The sequence below is a fragment of the Nerophis ophidion genome, linkage group LG23 (assembly GCF_033978795.1).
Source record: "Nerophis ophidion isolate RoL-2023_Sa linkage group LG23, RoL_Noph_v1.0, whole genome shotgun sequence".
Classification (NCBI taxonomy): Eukaryota; Metazoa; Chordata; class Actinopteri; order Syngnathiformes; family Syngnathidae; genus Nerophis; species Nerophis ophidion.
The window spans coordinates 21983277-22001050 of NC_084633.1; the positions used below are offsets into that span (position 1 = coordinate 21983277).

At 42.6% G+C, this 17774-nt stretch overlaps 1 long non-coding RNA gene across 1 annotated transcript in view; it reads right to left on the reverse strand.

Moving 5' to 3' along the window:
• Nucleotides 1-668: 668 nt before the first annotated feature.
• LOC133541472 (uncharacterized) overlaps nt 669-17774 on the reverse strand; it is a 37810-nt gene continuing 20704 nt past the window's right edge. Inside the window, exons 2-3 of the long non-coding RNA XR_009803886.1 lie at nt 1489-1590; nt 669-1395 (exon numbers count right to left, since the gene is read on the reverse strand). This is a non-coding gene — a long non-coding RNA (uncharacterized LOC133541472). The remainder of the gene's footprint in view (nt 1396-1488; nt 1591-17774) is intronic.

Consider the following 17774-nt stretch of genomic DNA (forward strand, 5'->3'; position numbering starts at 1 on the left):
ATCAACTGAAATCTTGCAATCCTTTTTTTAATATTGCTGATTATGACATACAGCTTAAGAAAACTCAAAAATCCTATTTTTAAATACTAGAATATTTCCTCAGACAAAGTAAAAAAAAAAAAAAAAATTTAATGGCAAAACAAAATCAATCATTTGAAAATGTCAATTAATGCACTCAGTGCTTGGTTGGGAATCCTATTGCAAGGAGTACTGCTTCAATGCGGCGTGGCATGGAGGCAATCGGCCTGTGGCATTGCTGAGGTGTTATGGATGCCCAGGATGCTTCAATAGTGGCATTGCTGAGATGTTATGGATGCCCAGGATGCTTCAATAGTGGCATTGCTGAGGTGTTATGGATGCCCAGGATGCTTCAATAGTGGCATTGCTGAGATGTTATGGATGCCCAGGATGCTTCAATAGTGACATTGCTGAGATGTTATGGATGCCCAGGATGCTTCAATAGTGGCATTGCTGAGGTGTTATGGATGCCCAGGATGCTTCAATAGTGGCATTGCTGAGGTGTTATGGATGCCCAGGATGCTTCAATAGTGGCATTGCTGAGGTCTTATGGATGCCCAGGATGCTTCAATAGTGGCATTGCTGAGGTGTTATGGATGCCCAGGATGCTTCAATAGTGGCATTGCTGAGATGTTATGGATGCCCAGGATGCTTCAATAGTGGCATTGCTGAGATGTTATGGATGCCCAGGATGCTTCAATAGTGGCATTGCTGAGGTGTTATGGATGCCCAGGATGCTTCAATAGTGGCATTGCTGAGATGTTATGGATGCCCAGGATGCTTCAATAGTGGCATTGCTGAGGTGTTATGGATGCCCAGGATGCTTCAATAGTGGCATTGCTGAGGTGTTATGGATGCCCAGGATGCTTCAATAGTGGCATTGCTGAGATGTTATGGATGCCCAGGATGCTTCAATAGTGGCATTGCTGAGGTGTTATGGATGCCCAGGATGCTTCAATAGTGGCATTGCTGAGGTGTTATGGATGCCCAGGATGCTTCAATAGTGGCATTGCTGAGATGTTATGGATGCCCAGGATGCTTCAATAGTGGCATTGCTGAGGTGTTATGGATGCCCAGGATGCTTCAATAGTGGCATTGCTGAGATGTTATGGATGCCCAGGATGCTTCAATAGTGGCATTGCTGAGATGTTATGGATGCCCAGGATGCTTCAATAGTGGCATTGCTGAGATGTTATGGATGCCCAGGATGCTTCAATAGCGCCCTTCAGCTCCTTTGCATTATTGGGTCTGGTGTCTTTCAACTTCTTCTTCACAATACTCCACAGATTCTGTTTGGGGTTTAGGTCAGGGGAGTTGTCAGGCCAATCGAGGACAGTAATCCCGTGATCAGTACACCAGTTACTGGTGGTTTTGGCACTGTGGGCAGGTGCCAGATTACCAATCATCATCATCTCCATATATACATACAGCAATGTTAATATTTGCTTACATGTCCCTTGGCAAGTTTACCTGCAAAAAGGGGCTTTTGGTAGTCATCCACAAGCTTCTGCTGGAATTGTTGACCACTCCTCTTGACAACATTGGTGCAGTTCAGCTAAATGTGTTGGTTTTCTATCATCACAAGGACAAAGATAAGACCTTCTGGAAGAAAGTTCTGTGGTCAGAGGAAACGAAAATGGAGTTGTTTGGCCACAATACCCAGCAATATGTTTGGAGGATTAAAGGTGAGGCCTTCAATCCCAGGAACACCAATCCTACCGTCAAGCATGGTGATGGTAGCATTATGCTGTGGGCCTGTTTTGCTGCCAATGGAACTGCTGCTTTACAGAGAGTAAATGGGACGATGAAAAAGGAGGATTACCTCCAAATTCTTCAGGACAACTTAAAATCATCAGCCCAGAGGTTGGGTCTTGGGCGCAGTTGGGTGTTGCAACAGGACAATGACCCCAAACACACCTCAAAAGTGGTAAAGGAATGGCTAAATCAGACTAGAATGAAGGTTTTAGAATGGCTAATATGCCAAATACTGTATTTTCTTGAATTGCCGCCGGGTATATAGTATGTAACTGCCTAGAATTACTGCCGGGTCAAACTTGTTTCGCAAAATAATATTTTTTATTAGCGCATGTCTAGAATTTCCGCCGGGTCAAACTCGTCACGTCACGAGTGACACTTCACCTGTCATCATTTTCAAAATGGAGGAGGCTGAGTTCAATCATTTGAAATCGCATAAAGGGAAGAAGATTAAGAGCTATTCAGTAGGATTTAAGGTCCAAGCTATTGAATATGCTAAAAAGAACAGTAAGCAGCTATGTTTTATTAATATACCGTAGCTGCGTGTGTCAAATATGAGTCATTAAATGACTCCCGCCTCCTGGTGGTAGAGGGCGCTAGTGATCCTTCTTGCAACTACTCGGCTGCAGAAGAAGTGATAACAAGCAGCAAAAGTTTATTTTTTCCTCTCGCTTGCACTTTTAACATGGAGGATTACATATCTAAAATAAAACAGTTTTCTAAACTGGACTTTCAATGGAAGCAGGAGGTAATAAAGGAAGATCTCCATCGAGACAGAGAGACTTTTAAAACTGAAGAAAGATAAGGAAGACTTCTATAAACAAGTTATCGATGCTTTTGATCAGAAGGAGCTGCGCATGGACTTCATTTATAAGTAAAAGTAAGACCATAATAACGTTTTTTTTATTAAATGTGCTTTTCATGATGGTATCCTTACATCACACTCAAATTTATAAGCACAGGCCTAAATTTACCGCATGCCTTTGGTAAGTGCCGGAGTAAAAAGAGGTTTTAAAATAATTAGCGCATGCTTACCTTTACCGCATGCCTTTGGTCAACGCCAGAGTGAGAAGAGCTTTTAAATGAATTAGTGCCCCGGCGGCAATTTAAGGAAATACGGTACACCTGATTAGTATTCCACAATAACATCAACAAAGTTCACCTTTATGCATTCACGCACAGCATAAAACGAGTGGTGGGCAAAATGAGACAAATGAGTGGCATTAGATATGTCTTCCTGTGGCATCTTTGAAGAAAGTTGTAAACAAACCGCGGTGAGTTCAAGGACCGCCAAAATTAGCTGGAAAAAACGGCACTCGCCAAATACTCTCATCAGAGAATCATGTTTAAAACAAAGAGTGGGACTTCTAACAATTAGGAAGGTTTGTGTCATGTTGTCCTCCTACAGAAACCATATTCAAAACAAAATATATACTTTTTCTTCATCTTTTTCTATTTTCATACATCTTTGATAGATCCAGGGAGCCACTAGGGCGGCGCTAAAGAGCCTCACGTGGCTTTAGAGCCGGGGGTTGCAGACTCTCGTCCTAACTCGAAACCTGGCAGAAAGTCAAGAGAGGGCCTAAAGCAGAAGTTTCTTCACTCCGACACCTGAGGAGACTTCACCTCTCCTCCTCCTCCTCCTCCTCCTCCTCCTCCTCCTCCTCCTCCTCCTCCTCACTTCTCCACCTTTGCTGCAGTCCTTTTGATAAAAGTGTAGTTCAAAGAGAGTCTCTCTGGCCAGCCATCTCTCCTTCAGGTTAGCACCTCCTTTATTATTTACTACAAGATCAGTCCACACACTGTTTTTCTAGCCTTCTTGAGACGTGAAGAAGGAAAAGTATCTTCCACATGAGGAGGTGTGAAGAAGTGATGCTCCCAATAACATTGCATCTAATAGAGAATGTCTCATTTGTGGTGACATCCATCAAAATGAGGGGGGTCCCAAAAAGGAGGGATTTAAAAGTGCTCCCCCTCTGGTCAACATATGAAATAACAAGTGTGTGGAAGAAATTGAAAATTTGGAAAAAAAAGACACACAATATGTGTATAGGGACAAACTGTAATAACTAGAATTTTTCATTTTTTTTAATTAACATAAATTAGCTGAAAGTAGTCTTTTTCTCACAATGTGTGGACTTTTTTCGTACAAAATTCTCATATTCTTTCTGTTTCTGTAATATTGCAACATTTTCTCGTAAAATCATTACTTTTTTTAATGTAAAATTCGTACTTTTTCATACAAAATGGAGAAATTTGTCATATAAAATTCTGACTTATCACCATATTGCCAATTATTTTAATCTTCTTGTAAAACTGACATTTTTTGAGTAAAATGAGGACATTTGTCATCATTTTGCCAAGTAAAATTTTGATTATTATTATAATGTTGCCAAAATTGTAACTTTTTCTTATAAAACTGTGACTTTTGTCGAGTAAAATTACGTCTTTTTTAATAAAATTGCCAAAAATGTTAAGATGTTCTTGTAAAATTGCGACAGTTATCGAGTAAAATTCCAACTTTTATCATAATATTGCACAAATGTTCGTTTTTTCTCGTAAAATTATTACTTTTTTAATGTAAAATTCGTACTTTTTAATACAAAATGGTGAAATTTGTCATATAAAATTCTGACTTATCACCATATTGCCAATTATTTTAATCTTCTTGTAAAACTGACATTTTTGAGTAAAATGATGACGTTTTTCATCATTTTACTAAGTAAAAATCTGATTATTATTATAATGTTGCCAAAAATTGAACTTTTTCTTTTAAAACTGTGACTTTTGTCGAGTAAAATTACGTCTTTTTTGAAAAAATTGCCAAAATGTTAAGCTGTTCTTGTAAAACTGCGACTGGTATCGAGTAAAATTCCAACTTTTATCATAATATTGCACAAATGTTCGTTTTTTCTTGTAAAATTTGGACTTGCGTCGAGTAAAATGACGACTTATAATACTACCAAAATTCCAAGTTTTGTTGTGAAATTCCAACTCATTTTTCACAACAAGCGTTTTTATATTAGCATAGTATGTATATATTATTTATGTTGTAAATACACATCTTTATATATCTAGAAAGGCTGCTCCTAAAGAGGGAGGCTTTTTTATCAGCTCTCAAGAAGGTAACAAATACAAGATTGTGTGTGTGTGTGTGTCTGTGTCTGTGTGTGTGTGTGTGTGTGTGTGTGTGTGTGTGTGTGTGTGTGTGTGTTGCTGTCTGAAGTCATCCAGCCTCAGTGTCATTAGAGGATCTCTTTAATCCAGACTTCTGACAAGGGGCCACAAATAGAAGACCCCCTCTGCTGCGCTGCTCCTAACAAAACACCAAGTTTAAAGAGGCCCCTGGCATTTTTCTTTGCCTCCTCCCTTTTTTTTCTTCTTCTTTTTCAGTTGTTTTTCTCTCCAAACCCCCCCTCTCCTGCCCTGTGTTGCTTTGACTTCACCCCAGGGAGACTGGCTGCTCTTATCTGTGCAAGAAGTAGACCACCCAGGACCTGGGATGCATGTCATCTCTACAAAAGACGTTGATCACGAACGCTCGTTGGATTGTTTGTCCCCCACTTTGCCAGATAATGTGAACGCAGGCCCGTGCATGTACATTCACGGCACACGGACGCCCGGCTGATCCTTCAAAATCCAAACTTTGAAATGAAATTCAGAATTACTGATTGAGTGAAAGACGGACCACCTTTCTTCACATCTACCACTTGTTTGGTGTTTGTTTAGGCGCCATTTGTTCTACAACTATTTCACTGAAAACAGATGACCTTATGTCCTTGAATTGCTGCCGGGGCGATAATTATTTTAAAACCTCTTCCAAAGGCAGGCGGTAAAGGCAAGCATGCGCTAACTATTTTAAAAACTCTTCTCACTATTTATTTATTTTTTATTTTTTATTTGTCATGGAAAAGGGACGTTTTTGTTATGAAAAAGGGAGGTTTTTGTGGTTGGTGCACTAATTGTAAGTGTATATTGTGTTTTTTATGTTGATTTAATAAAAAAAAAAAATAATAATAGTAAATCATACGCTAATACGGTGTTAGCTTTCACTGTTATGCTGATGACACCCAACTCTACATGCCCCTAAAGCTGACCAACACGCCGGATTGTAGTCAGTTGGAGGCGTGTCTTAATGAAATTAAACAATGGATGTCCGCTAATTTTTTGCAACTTAACGCCAAAAAAACGGAAATGCTGATTATCGGTCCTGCTAGACACCGACCTCTATTTAATAATACAACTTTAACATTTGACAACCAAATAATAAAACAAGGTGACTCTGTAAAAAATCTGGGTATTATCTTCCACCCAACTCTCTCCTTTGAGGCACACATTAAAAGCGTTACTAAAACGGCCTTCTTTCATCTCCGTAATATCGCTAAAATTCGCTCCATTCTGTCCACTAAAGACGCCGAGATCATTATCCATGCGTTTGTTACGTCTCGCCTCGACTACTGTAACGTATTATTTTGGGGTCTCCCCATGTCTAGCATTAAAAGATTACAGTTGGTACAAAATGCGGCTGCTAGACTTTTGACAAGAACAAGAAAGTTTGATCATATTACGCCTGTACTGTATATACCTTTATATACATATATACATACATATATACCTATACTGTATATACCTTTATATACATATATACATACATATATACCTATACTGTATATACCTTTATATACATATATACATACATATATACCTATACTGTATATACCTTTATATACATATATACATACATATATACCTATACTGTATATACCTTTATATACATATATAGGCTCGGGATCTTTCTGTGTGGAGTTTGATAAATGATAAATGGGTTGTACTTGTATAGCGCTTTTCTACCTTCAAGGTACTCAAAGCGCTTTGACACTACTTCCACATTTACCCATTCACACACACATTCACACACTGATGGAGGGAGCTGCCATGCAAGGCGCCAACCAGCACACATCAAGAGCAAGGGTGAAGTGTCTTGCTCAGGACACAACGGACGTGACGAGGTTGGTTCTAGGTGGGAATTGAACCAGGGATGCTCGGGTTGCGCACGGCCACTCTCCCCACTGCGCCACGCATGTTCTCCCCGTGAATGCGTGGGTTCCCTCCGAGTACTCCGGCTTCCTCCCACTTCCAAAGACATGCACCTGGGGATAGGTTGATTGGCAACACTAAAATTGGCCCTAGTGTGTGAATGTGAGTGTGAATGTTGTTTGTCTATCTGTGTTGGCCCTGCGATGAGGTGGCGACTTGTCCAGGGTGTACCCTGCCTTCCGCCCGATTGTAGCTGAGATAGGCGCCAGCGCCCCCCGCGACCCCGAAAGGGAATAAGCGGTAGAAAATGGATGGATGGATATACCTATACTGTATATACCTTTATATACATATATACATACATATATACCTATACTGTATATACCTTTATATACATATATACATACATATATACCTATACTGTATATACCTTTATATACATATATACATACATATATACCTATACTGTATATACCTTTATATACATATATACATATATATATACCTATACTGTATATACCTTTATATACATATATACATACATATATACCTATACTGGCTCACCTGCACTGGCTTCCTGTGCACTTAAGATGTGACTTTAAGGTTTTACTACTTACGTATAAAATACTACACGGTCTAGCTCCAGCCTATCTTGCCGATTGTATTGTACCGTATGTCCCGGCAAGAAATCTGCCTTCAAAGGACTCCGGCTTATTAGTGATTCCCAAAGCCCAAAAAAAGTCTGCGGGCTATAGAGCGTTTTCATGTCGGGCTCCAGTACTCTGGAATGCCCTCCCGGTAACAGTTCGAGATGCCACCTCAGTAGAAGCATTTAAGTCTCACCTTAAAACTCATTTGGATACTCTAGCCTTTAAATAGACTCCCTTTTTAGACCAGTTGATCTGCCGTTTCTTTTCTTTTTCTCCTATGTCCCACTCTCCCTTGTGGAGGGGGTCCGGTCCGATCCGGTGGCCATGTACTGCTCGCCTGTGTATCGGCTGGGGACATCTCTGCGCTGCTGATCCGCCTCCGCTTGGGATGGTTTCCTGCTGGCTCCGCTGTGAACGGGACTCTCGCTGCTGTGTTGGATCCGCTTTGGACTGGATCCGCTTTGGACTGGACTCTCGCGACTGTGTTGGATCCATTATGGATTGAACTTTCACAGTATCATGTTAGACCCGCTCGACATCCATTGCTTTCCTCCTCTCCAAGGTTCTCATAGTCATCATTGTCACCGACGTCCCACTGGGTGTGAGTTTTCCTTGCCCTTATGTGGGCCTACCGAGGATGTCGTAGTGGTTTGTGCAGCCCTTTGAGACACTAGTGATTTAGGGCTATATAAGTAAACATTGATTGATTGATTGAATAAAATCTATTTTATTTATTTTTTTTTTATAAAAATTTATAAAAAAAATTCCTGCGGCCTGGTACCAATCGGGCCACGGCCCGGTACCGAGTTGTGGCCCGGTGGTTGGGGACCACTGGCTTGGACCTTAAATCCTACTGAATAGCTCTTAATCTTCTTCCCTTTATGCGATTTCAAATGATTGAAATCAGCCTCCTCCATTTTGAAAATGATGACAGGTGAAGTGTCACTCGTGACGTGACGAGTTTGACCCGGTGGAAATTCTAGGCATTTGCTAATTATTTGGCAAAACGAGTTTGACCCGGCGGAAATTCTAGACGTGCTAATAAAAATAATATTTGGCGAAAGGAGTTTGACCCGGCGTTAATCCTGAGCCGGCGGTAATGCTAAGCATGCGCTAATTATTTTACAAAACGAGTTTGACCCGGCAGTAATTCTAGGCAGGCGCGTACTATATACCCGGCGGCAATTCAAGGAAATACGGTACCCTATTTTTCGGACTATAAGGCGCACTTAAAATACTTTTATTTCCTCAAAGATCGACAGAGCGCCTTATAGTCCGGTGCGCCCAATGTGTCCTGGGCATGAGGTTAAAGTGGAGGCTCCTCTATGGGGTCTTGGGGCACTTGGAGGTTAAGCCCTTTACTACTGTTACCCCAGGTGGCCCTCGGCAAAGGCCTAGTACCTGACTGCCCCCTAGCCAGGGATACGGTGAAGACCTCAACAGGCGGAAGACGGTAGATTTAAGAACTACCACAACGGCTGCGATGGCGGAAGAAGGCTGCAGCAGAAAAGGGTCCCCAGTCATCTTGAACTCCATGCCGCTGGAGCATGACCCGGGTCTGCAAGGATGGTGTGGTGACTGTCTGTGCACCAGTTCTAAACTAAGTCACGCACAGGCATCCTCCATAAAGGGATATCAGGAGGATAGAGTTAGGGTAAGGGTTAGTGCCAACTGCGAATAGCAATTGTCTGCTTTCACATTTCACTCTCTCCCCTCCTTCCATTTTTCTGTCTAAGTTCCTCTGAGAGAATGAGATCCCCCTCACTTCTTCCCGCGCTGCATGGCAGATAAAGTCCGTATCGTTCCCAGCATCTGGACGCACTTAACCACAATCCTCCACGTACGCATCGGTAAGCTTTTACTCCGCTAAAGAACAAGCTGTTGAGGTCTTAAATCTCGACCTGAATGCACACAAATGTAGACTTATGGTTGAAGAAGATGGATGGATGGATGATTGACATACAGTCCTGATCAAAAGCTGTAAAGGACATCATGTCATGGCTGTCTGGAGTTTCCAGTACGTCTGGCTTTAAAGACCTCACCTTTTCTCCTCCAAACATATTCTGGGTATTGTGGCCAAACATCTCCATTTTGGTTTCATCTGACCACAGAAGGTCTTATCTTTGTTAATGTGATGTCAGATGAAACCAAAATGGAGATGTTTGGCCACAATACCCAGAATATGTTTGGAGGAGAAAAGGTGAGACCTTTAATCCCAGGAACACCATGCCTAAAAGTATACATACAGCAATGTTAATATTTGCTTACATGTCCCTTGGCAAGTTTTACTGCAATAAGGCACTTTTGGTAGTCATCCACAAGCTTCTGCTTCCATTTTTGACCACTTCAGCTAAATATGTTGGTTTTGTAACCACCCGGGCGCATGATGATGCGAGTTTCGTTCTCCCAGGGATGCAGACGTACTTCGGACACAGCGTGCAGGTAGGAAATTATTTATTTAAGCAATAAAACAGACTTAGACAAAACCAAAAGAGCTAGCATGGGAGCTAGAAAACAAATAACCTAGCGTGGAAGCTAGCAGGTAGCGAGCAGCAAAACAGAAGTCGTCACTTGTTGCAGTGGTCCCCAACCATTGGGCCGTGGCCCGATTGGTACCGGGCCGCAGAAGAATTTTTTATAAATTTTTTTTATTTATTAAATCAACATAAAAAACACAATATACACTTACAATTAGTGCACCAACCACAAAAACCTCCCTTTTTCATGACAAAGAAGAAAGAAAAAAAAGACACCCCCCCCCCTACCCCCCACACACACACACACCCGGGCCGCGGACAAATTATTAAGCGTCGACCGGTCCGCGGATACAAAAAAGGTTGGGGACCACTGACTTACTGTATAAAAACAAACTAGGAAGCAAGAATGACTGACTGGAGAAGGCAGGCTTAAATAATGACAGTAATCACAAAACAGGTGCACGTCCGGAGCAGGCGGCAGGTGAAAATCATGCGTAACTATGGAAACCAACTGAGAGGTGCACAAACAGGAACAGAAGGAGTCCCAAACCAACAGAAAACACAAAAAGACTCAAAAATCTAAATCATAATATGATCCGGGCAGCGGATCATAAAAGGTTTTCTGACATGGACTTGTTTCTTCAGCATTGTCCACACGTTTAAGTCCGGACTTTGGGAAGGCCATTCTAAAACATTCATTCTAGCCTGATTTAGCCATTCCTTTACCACTTTTGAGGTGTGTTTGGGTCATTGTCCTGTTGCAACACCCAACTGCACCCAAGACCCAACCTCCGGGCTGAGGATTTTAGTTTGTCCTGAAGAATTTGGAGGTAATTGTCATGTCTTGTGATCATCTTTTGTTTGGTTATGATCTGTTTTGCTTAAGACTCCATTGTTTCCTCTTTTCACACTTCCTTGTTTGCCTTGTTACCATGCCAACCAATTAGTTTTCACCTCGTCCCCCATGTCACACAGCTGTTTTCACTAATCACCACAGTATTATTTAAGCCACAGTTGCAAGGTAGTCAGCCTGTCGACATCACCATCCATCACCCTCGACTGGACTGCACGCGGGCCGGGAAAGTACCTGCACTATTTTTTTACGAAGCCACGCTGTTGTAACACGTGCTGAATGTGGCTTGGCATTGTCTTGCTGAAATAAGCAGGGGCGTCCATGAAAAAGATGGCGCTTCGATGACAACATATGTTGTTCCAAAACCTGTATGTACCTTTCAGCATTAATGGTGCCTTCACAGATGTGTAAGTTACCCATGCCTTGGGCACTAATACACCCCCATACCATCACACATGTGTAAGTTACCCATGTCTTGTTCACTAATACACCCCCATACCATCACACATGTGTAAGTTACCCATGCCTTGTTCACTAATACACCCCCATACCATCACACATGTGTAAGTTACCCATGCCTTGGGCACTAATACACCCCCATACCATCACACATGTGTAAGTTACCCATGTCTTGGGCACTATAATACACCCCCATACCATCACACATGTGTAAGTTACCCATGCCTTGGGCACTAATACACCCCCATACCATCACACATGTGTAAGTTACCCATGTCTTGTTCACTAATACACCCCCATACCATCACACATGTGTAAGTTACCCATGCCTTGGGCACTAATACACCCCCATACCATCACACATGTGTAAGTTACCCATGCCTTGGGCACTAATACACCCCCATACCATCACACATGTGTAAGTTACCCATGTCTTGTTCACTAATACACCCCCATACACATCACACATGTGTAAGTTACCCATGTCTTGTTCACTAATACACCACCATACCATCACACATGTGTAAGTTACCCATGCCTTGGGCACTAATACACCCCCATACCATCACACATGTGTAAGTTAGTCATGTCTTGTTCACTAATACACCCCCATACCATCACACATGTGTAAGTTACCCATGTCTTGGGCACTAATACACCCCCATACCATCACACATGTGTAAGTTACCCATGTCTTGGGCACTAATACACCCCCATACCATCACACATGTGTAAGTTACCCATGTCTTGTTCACTAATACACCCCCATACCATCACAGATGTGTAAGTTACCCATGTCTTGTTCACTAATACACCCCATACCATCACACATGTGTAAGTTACCCATGCCTTGTTCACTAATACACCCCCATGCCATCACACATGTGTAAGTTACCCATGTCTTGTTCACTAATACACCCCCATACCATCACACATGTGTAAGTTACCCATGTCTTGTTCACTAATACACCCCCATACCATCACACATGTGTAAGTTACCCATGCCTTGTTCACTAATACACCCCCATGCCATCACACATGTGTAAGTTACCCATGTCTTGTTCACTAATACACCCCCATACCATCACACATGTGTAAGTTACCCATGTCTTGTTCACTAATACACCCCCATACCATCACACATGTGTAAGTTACCCATGTCTTGTTCACTAATACACCCCCATACCATCACACATGTGTAAGTTACCCATGTCTTGTTCACTAATACACCCCCATACCATCACACATGTGTAAGTTACCCATGCCTTGGGCACTAATACACCCCCATACCATCACACATGTGTAAGTTACCCATGTCTTGTTCACTAATACACCCCCATACCATCACACATGTGTAAGTTACCCATGCCTTGGGCACTAATACACCCCCATACCATCACACATGTGTAAGTTACCCATGCCTTGGGCACTAATTACACCCCCATACCATCACACATGTGTAAGTTACCCATGCCTTGGGCACTAATACACCCCCATACCATCACACATGTGTAAGTTACCCATGCCTTGGGCACTAATACACCCCCATACCATCACACATGTGTAAGTTACCCATGCCTTGGGCACTAATACACCCCCATACCATCACACATGTGTAAGTTACCCATGCCTTGGGCACTAATACACCCCCATACCATCACACATGTGTAAGTTACCCATGCCTTGGGCACTAATACACCCCCATACCATCACACATGTGTAAGTTAGTCATGTCTTGTTCACTAATACACCCCCATACCATCACACATGTGTAAGTTACCCATGTCTTGGGCACTAATACACCCCCATACCATCACACATGTGTAAGTTACCCATGTCTTGGGCACTAATACACCCCCATACCATCACACATGTGTAAGTTACCCATGTCTTGGGCACTAATACACCCCCATACCATCACACATGTGTAAGTTACCCATGTCTTGTTCACTAATACACCCCCATACCATCACACATGTGTAAGTTACCCATGCCTTGGGCACTAATACACCCCCATACCATCACACATGTGTAAGTTACCCATGCCTTGGGCACTAATACACCCCCATACCATCACACATGTGTAAGTTACCCATGCCTTGGGCACTAATGCACCCCCATACCATCACACATGTGTAAGTTACCCATGCCTTGGGCACTAATACACCCCCATACCATCACACATGTGTAAGTTACCCATGCCTTGGGCACTAATACACCCCCATACCATCACACATGTGTAAGTTACCCATGCCTTGGGCACTAATGCACCCCCATACCATCACACATGTGTAAGTTACCCATGTCTTGTTCACTAATACACCCCCATACCATCACACATGTGTAAGTTACCCATGCCTTGTTCACTAATACACCCCCATACCATCACACATGTGTAAGTTACCCATGCCTTGGGCACTAATACACCCCCATACCATCACACATGTGTAAGTTACCCATGCCTTGGGCACTAATACACCCCCATACCATCACACATGTGTAAGTTAGTCATGTCTTGTTCACTAATACACCCCCATACCATCACACATGTGTAAGTTACCCATGTCTTGTTCACTAATACACCCCCATACCATCACACATGTGTAAGTTACCCATGCCTTGGGCACTAATACACCCCCATACCATCACACATGTGTAAGTTACCCATGCCTTGGGCACTAATACACCCCCATACCATCACACATGTGTAAGTTACCCATGCCTTGGGCACTAATACACCCCCATACCATCACACATGTGTAAGTTACCCATGTCTTGGGCACTAATACACCCCCATACCATCACACATGTGTAAGTTACCCATGCCTTGCGCACTAATACACCCCCATACCATCACACATGCTGGCTTTTACACTTTGCACCTATAACAATCTGGATGGTTATTATCCTCTTTGTTCCGGAGGACTCCACGTCCACAGTTTCCAAATATAATTTGAAAAGTGGACTCGTCAGACCACAGAACACTTTTCCACTTTGCATCAGTCCATCTTAGATGATCTCGGGCCCAGCCAAGCCGGCGGCGTTTCAGGATTGTGTTGATAAATGGGTTTGGCTTTGCATAGTAGAGTTTTAACTTGCACTTACAGATGTAGCGACCAACTGTAGTTACTGACAGTGGTTTTATGAAGTGTTCCTGAGCCCATGTGGTGATATCCTTTACACACTGATGGCGGTTTTTGATGCAGTCCGTAATATCATTGCTTACGTGCAGTGATTTCTCCAGATTCTCTGAACTTTTTGACAATTTTACAGACCGTAGATGGTAAAATCCCTAAATTCCTAGCAATAGCTCGTTGAGAAATGTTGTTCTAAAACTGTTTGACAATTTGCTTACAAAGTGGTGACCCTCACCCCATCCTTGTTTGTGAATTACTTAGCATTTCATGGAAGCTACTTTTATATCCAATCATGGCACCCACCTGTTCCCAATTAGCCTGCACACCTGTGGGATGTTCGAAATAAGTGTTTGATGAGCACTCCTCAACTTTATCAGTATTTATTGCCACCTTTCCCAACTTCTTTGTCACGTGTTGCTGGCATCAAATTCTAAAGTTAATGATTATTTGCAAAAAAAAAATAAAGTTTATGAGTTTGAACATGAAATATGTTGTCTTTGTAGCATATTCAACTGAATATGGCTTGAAAAGGATTTGCAAATCATTGTATTCTGTTTATATTTACATCTAACACAATTTCCCAACTCATATGGAAACGGGGTTTGTAAGTACACTTTTGACCACGACTGTATGTCTGTAAATAAATAATAAGAACACTTCAAAGCGCTAATTTGCCTACTTTTGGAACAAACAACTCCCTAGAGTGAATAAGTAAAAATTATAAATTATATTGAGTTTTTTTTTGTCTTCTCCTGTCACTCAGTGGAATCCATTGTGTTTTATTTAGCCTCCAGCATGTATACATCAGGATTATTATGTGTGTCTGCCATCATGGCCAGATATTTCCACAGTCTTGGTGATTCATCAGAGGGGAAGACACATGATTACAAGCAGTCCTCTAAGTCTATTATTGAAAAAAAGACAATAAACGTCCTTGCCTAAATATTCAGCCGACATGAAAGAGTAGAAAAAAACGACACTTGCACAATGAGGCCGACTAAAAAGGTTCACTTCCCAGAAGAACCGCTTCAAAAAAGCTGTGTCACAGTTTCCAGGAATCTGAACTGGTTTGATGGTGAGGGTCTTCCGGGACGGGTGGGATTTAGATGTTGAGTTTAGGGGTTCTGTTGGATACTTGGCATGATTGCTCCTTGCATCTGCCAACGCTCCTCCACAGTTATTTATCTGGACTCTAGACATGAAACGGCGGATGGAAAACAATGGATGAACGCTGTCAGTGGGTGGTGGGAACTATTGTTAGCCAATCAGGAGCACTCTTGTTAACACGGTGTTTAGAAGTCCATCTGGTAACAAGCTGACAGGAACGCTCTGGGAAGTGGAGATCCTGTAAAACTGCTGGTGTGATTATGTCAGGGCTAATCTTTTGGTTTGTTTATAGGCTTTCTGTCAAACTAAGTATGTCCAGGCTGTTATTGGCCTTCCACCCCAATGCAGTTGGTATATCAATCAATCAATCAATCAATGTTTATTTATATAGCCCCAAATCACAAATGTCTTAAAGGACTGCATAAATCATTACGACTATAGGCTCCAAAAGGGACAGTTAGTAGGAAATGGACGGCTGGATGAATGTTTTCTGCTTATCCGAGGTCGGATCGCGGGGGCAGCAGCTGCAGCAGAGAAGCCCAGACTTCTCTCTCCCCAGCCACTTGGTCCAGGTCGGGGGATCCCGAGGTGTTCCCAGGCCAGCCGGGAGACATAGTCTTCCCAACGTGTCCTGGGTCTTCCCCGTGGCCTCCTACCGGTTGGACGTGCCCTAAACACGCGTTCGGGTGGCATCCTGACCAGATGCCCGAACCACCTCATCTGGCTCCTCTCCATGTGGAGGAGCAGCGGCTTTACTTTGAGTTCCTCCCGGATGGCAGAGCTTCTCACCCTATGTCTAAGGCAGAGACCTGGAAACTCATTTGGGCCGCTTGTACCCGTGATCTTATCCTTTCGATCATGACCCAAAGCTCATGACCATAGGTGAGGATGGGAACGTAGATCGACCGGTAAATTGAGAGCTTTGCCTTCCGGCTCAGCTCCTTCTTCACCACAACGGATCGGTACAACGTCCGCATTACTGAAGACGCCGCACCGATCCGCCTGTCGATCTCACGATCCACTCTTCCCTCACTCGTGAACAAGACTCCTAGGTACTTGAACTCCTCCACTTGGTGCAAGATCTCCTCTCCAACCCGGAGATGGCTTTCAACCCTTTTCCGGGCGAGAACCATGGACTCGGACTTGGAGGTGCTGATTCTCATTCTGGTCGCTTCACACTCAGCTGCGAACCGATCCAGTGAGAGCTGAAGATCCCGGCCAGATGAAGCCATCAGGACCACATCATCTGCAAAAAGCAGAGACCTAATCCTGCGGTCACCAAACCAGAACCCCTCAACACCTTGACTGCGCCTAGAAATTCTGTCCATAAAAGTTATGAACAGAATGGGTGACAAAGGACAGCCTTGGCAGAGTCCAACCCTCACTGGAATCGGGTCCGACTTACTGCCGGCAATGCGGACCAAGTTCTGACACTGATCACCACGGCCACAGTAAGACAGTCCGATACCCCATAGTCTCTGAGTATTCCTCACAGGACTTCACACGGTTCTTCTCCAAGTCCACAAAGCACATGTAGACTGGTTGGCAAACTCCCATGCACCCTCAAGGACTCCCGAGAGTACAGAGCTGGTCCACAGTTCCACCACCAGGACTAAAACCACACTTCTTAAATACACAATAAGTGTCTGCTCTATTTTACCAATCAGAAATAGAATCCTCATGACAAAACTAGGCTATGTTTCAAGTAACTGAAGGCTTTTTTAACAAAAGTGTGAAAATAATAACAGCTGTTTATGACCACTTCCTCTTTAATGTACTACATAGTAGGGCTGCACCAGTTGAAGAAAGAAACCTCATTGCGATTCGATTTATGATGTTAATATTTTATACTTTAAAGTAATAGAACTGCAAAAATATCAATAAAAAAAGACATGTTATTAAGATGTTTTATATAGTTATAAGACTGTCAATCAACATATTCTTGTCTCAGTGGGCCACACTTTAGACCAGGGTCACCAACGAGGGCACCAGGTCGCCCGTAAGGACCAGATGAGTCGCCCGCTGGCCTGTTCTAAAAATAGCTCAAATAGCAGCACTTACCAGTGAGCTGCATCTATTTTTTAAATTGTATTTATTTACTAGCAAGCTGGTCTCGCTTTGCTGGACATTTTTAATTCTAAGAGAGACAAAACTCAAATAGAATTTGAAAATCCACGAAAATATTTGAAAGACTTGGTCTTCACTTGTTTAAATAAATTCATTTATTTTTTTACTTTGCTTCTTATAATTTTCAGAAAGACAATTTTACAGAAAAAATACA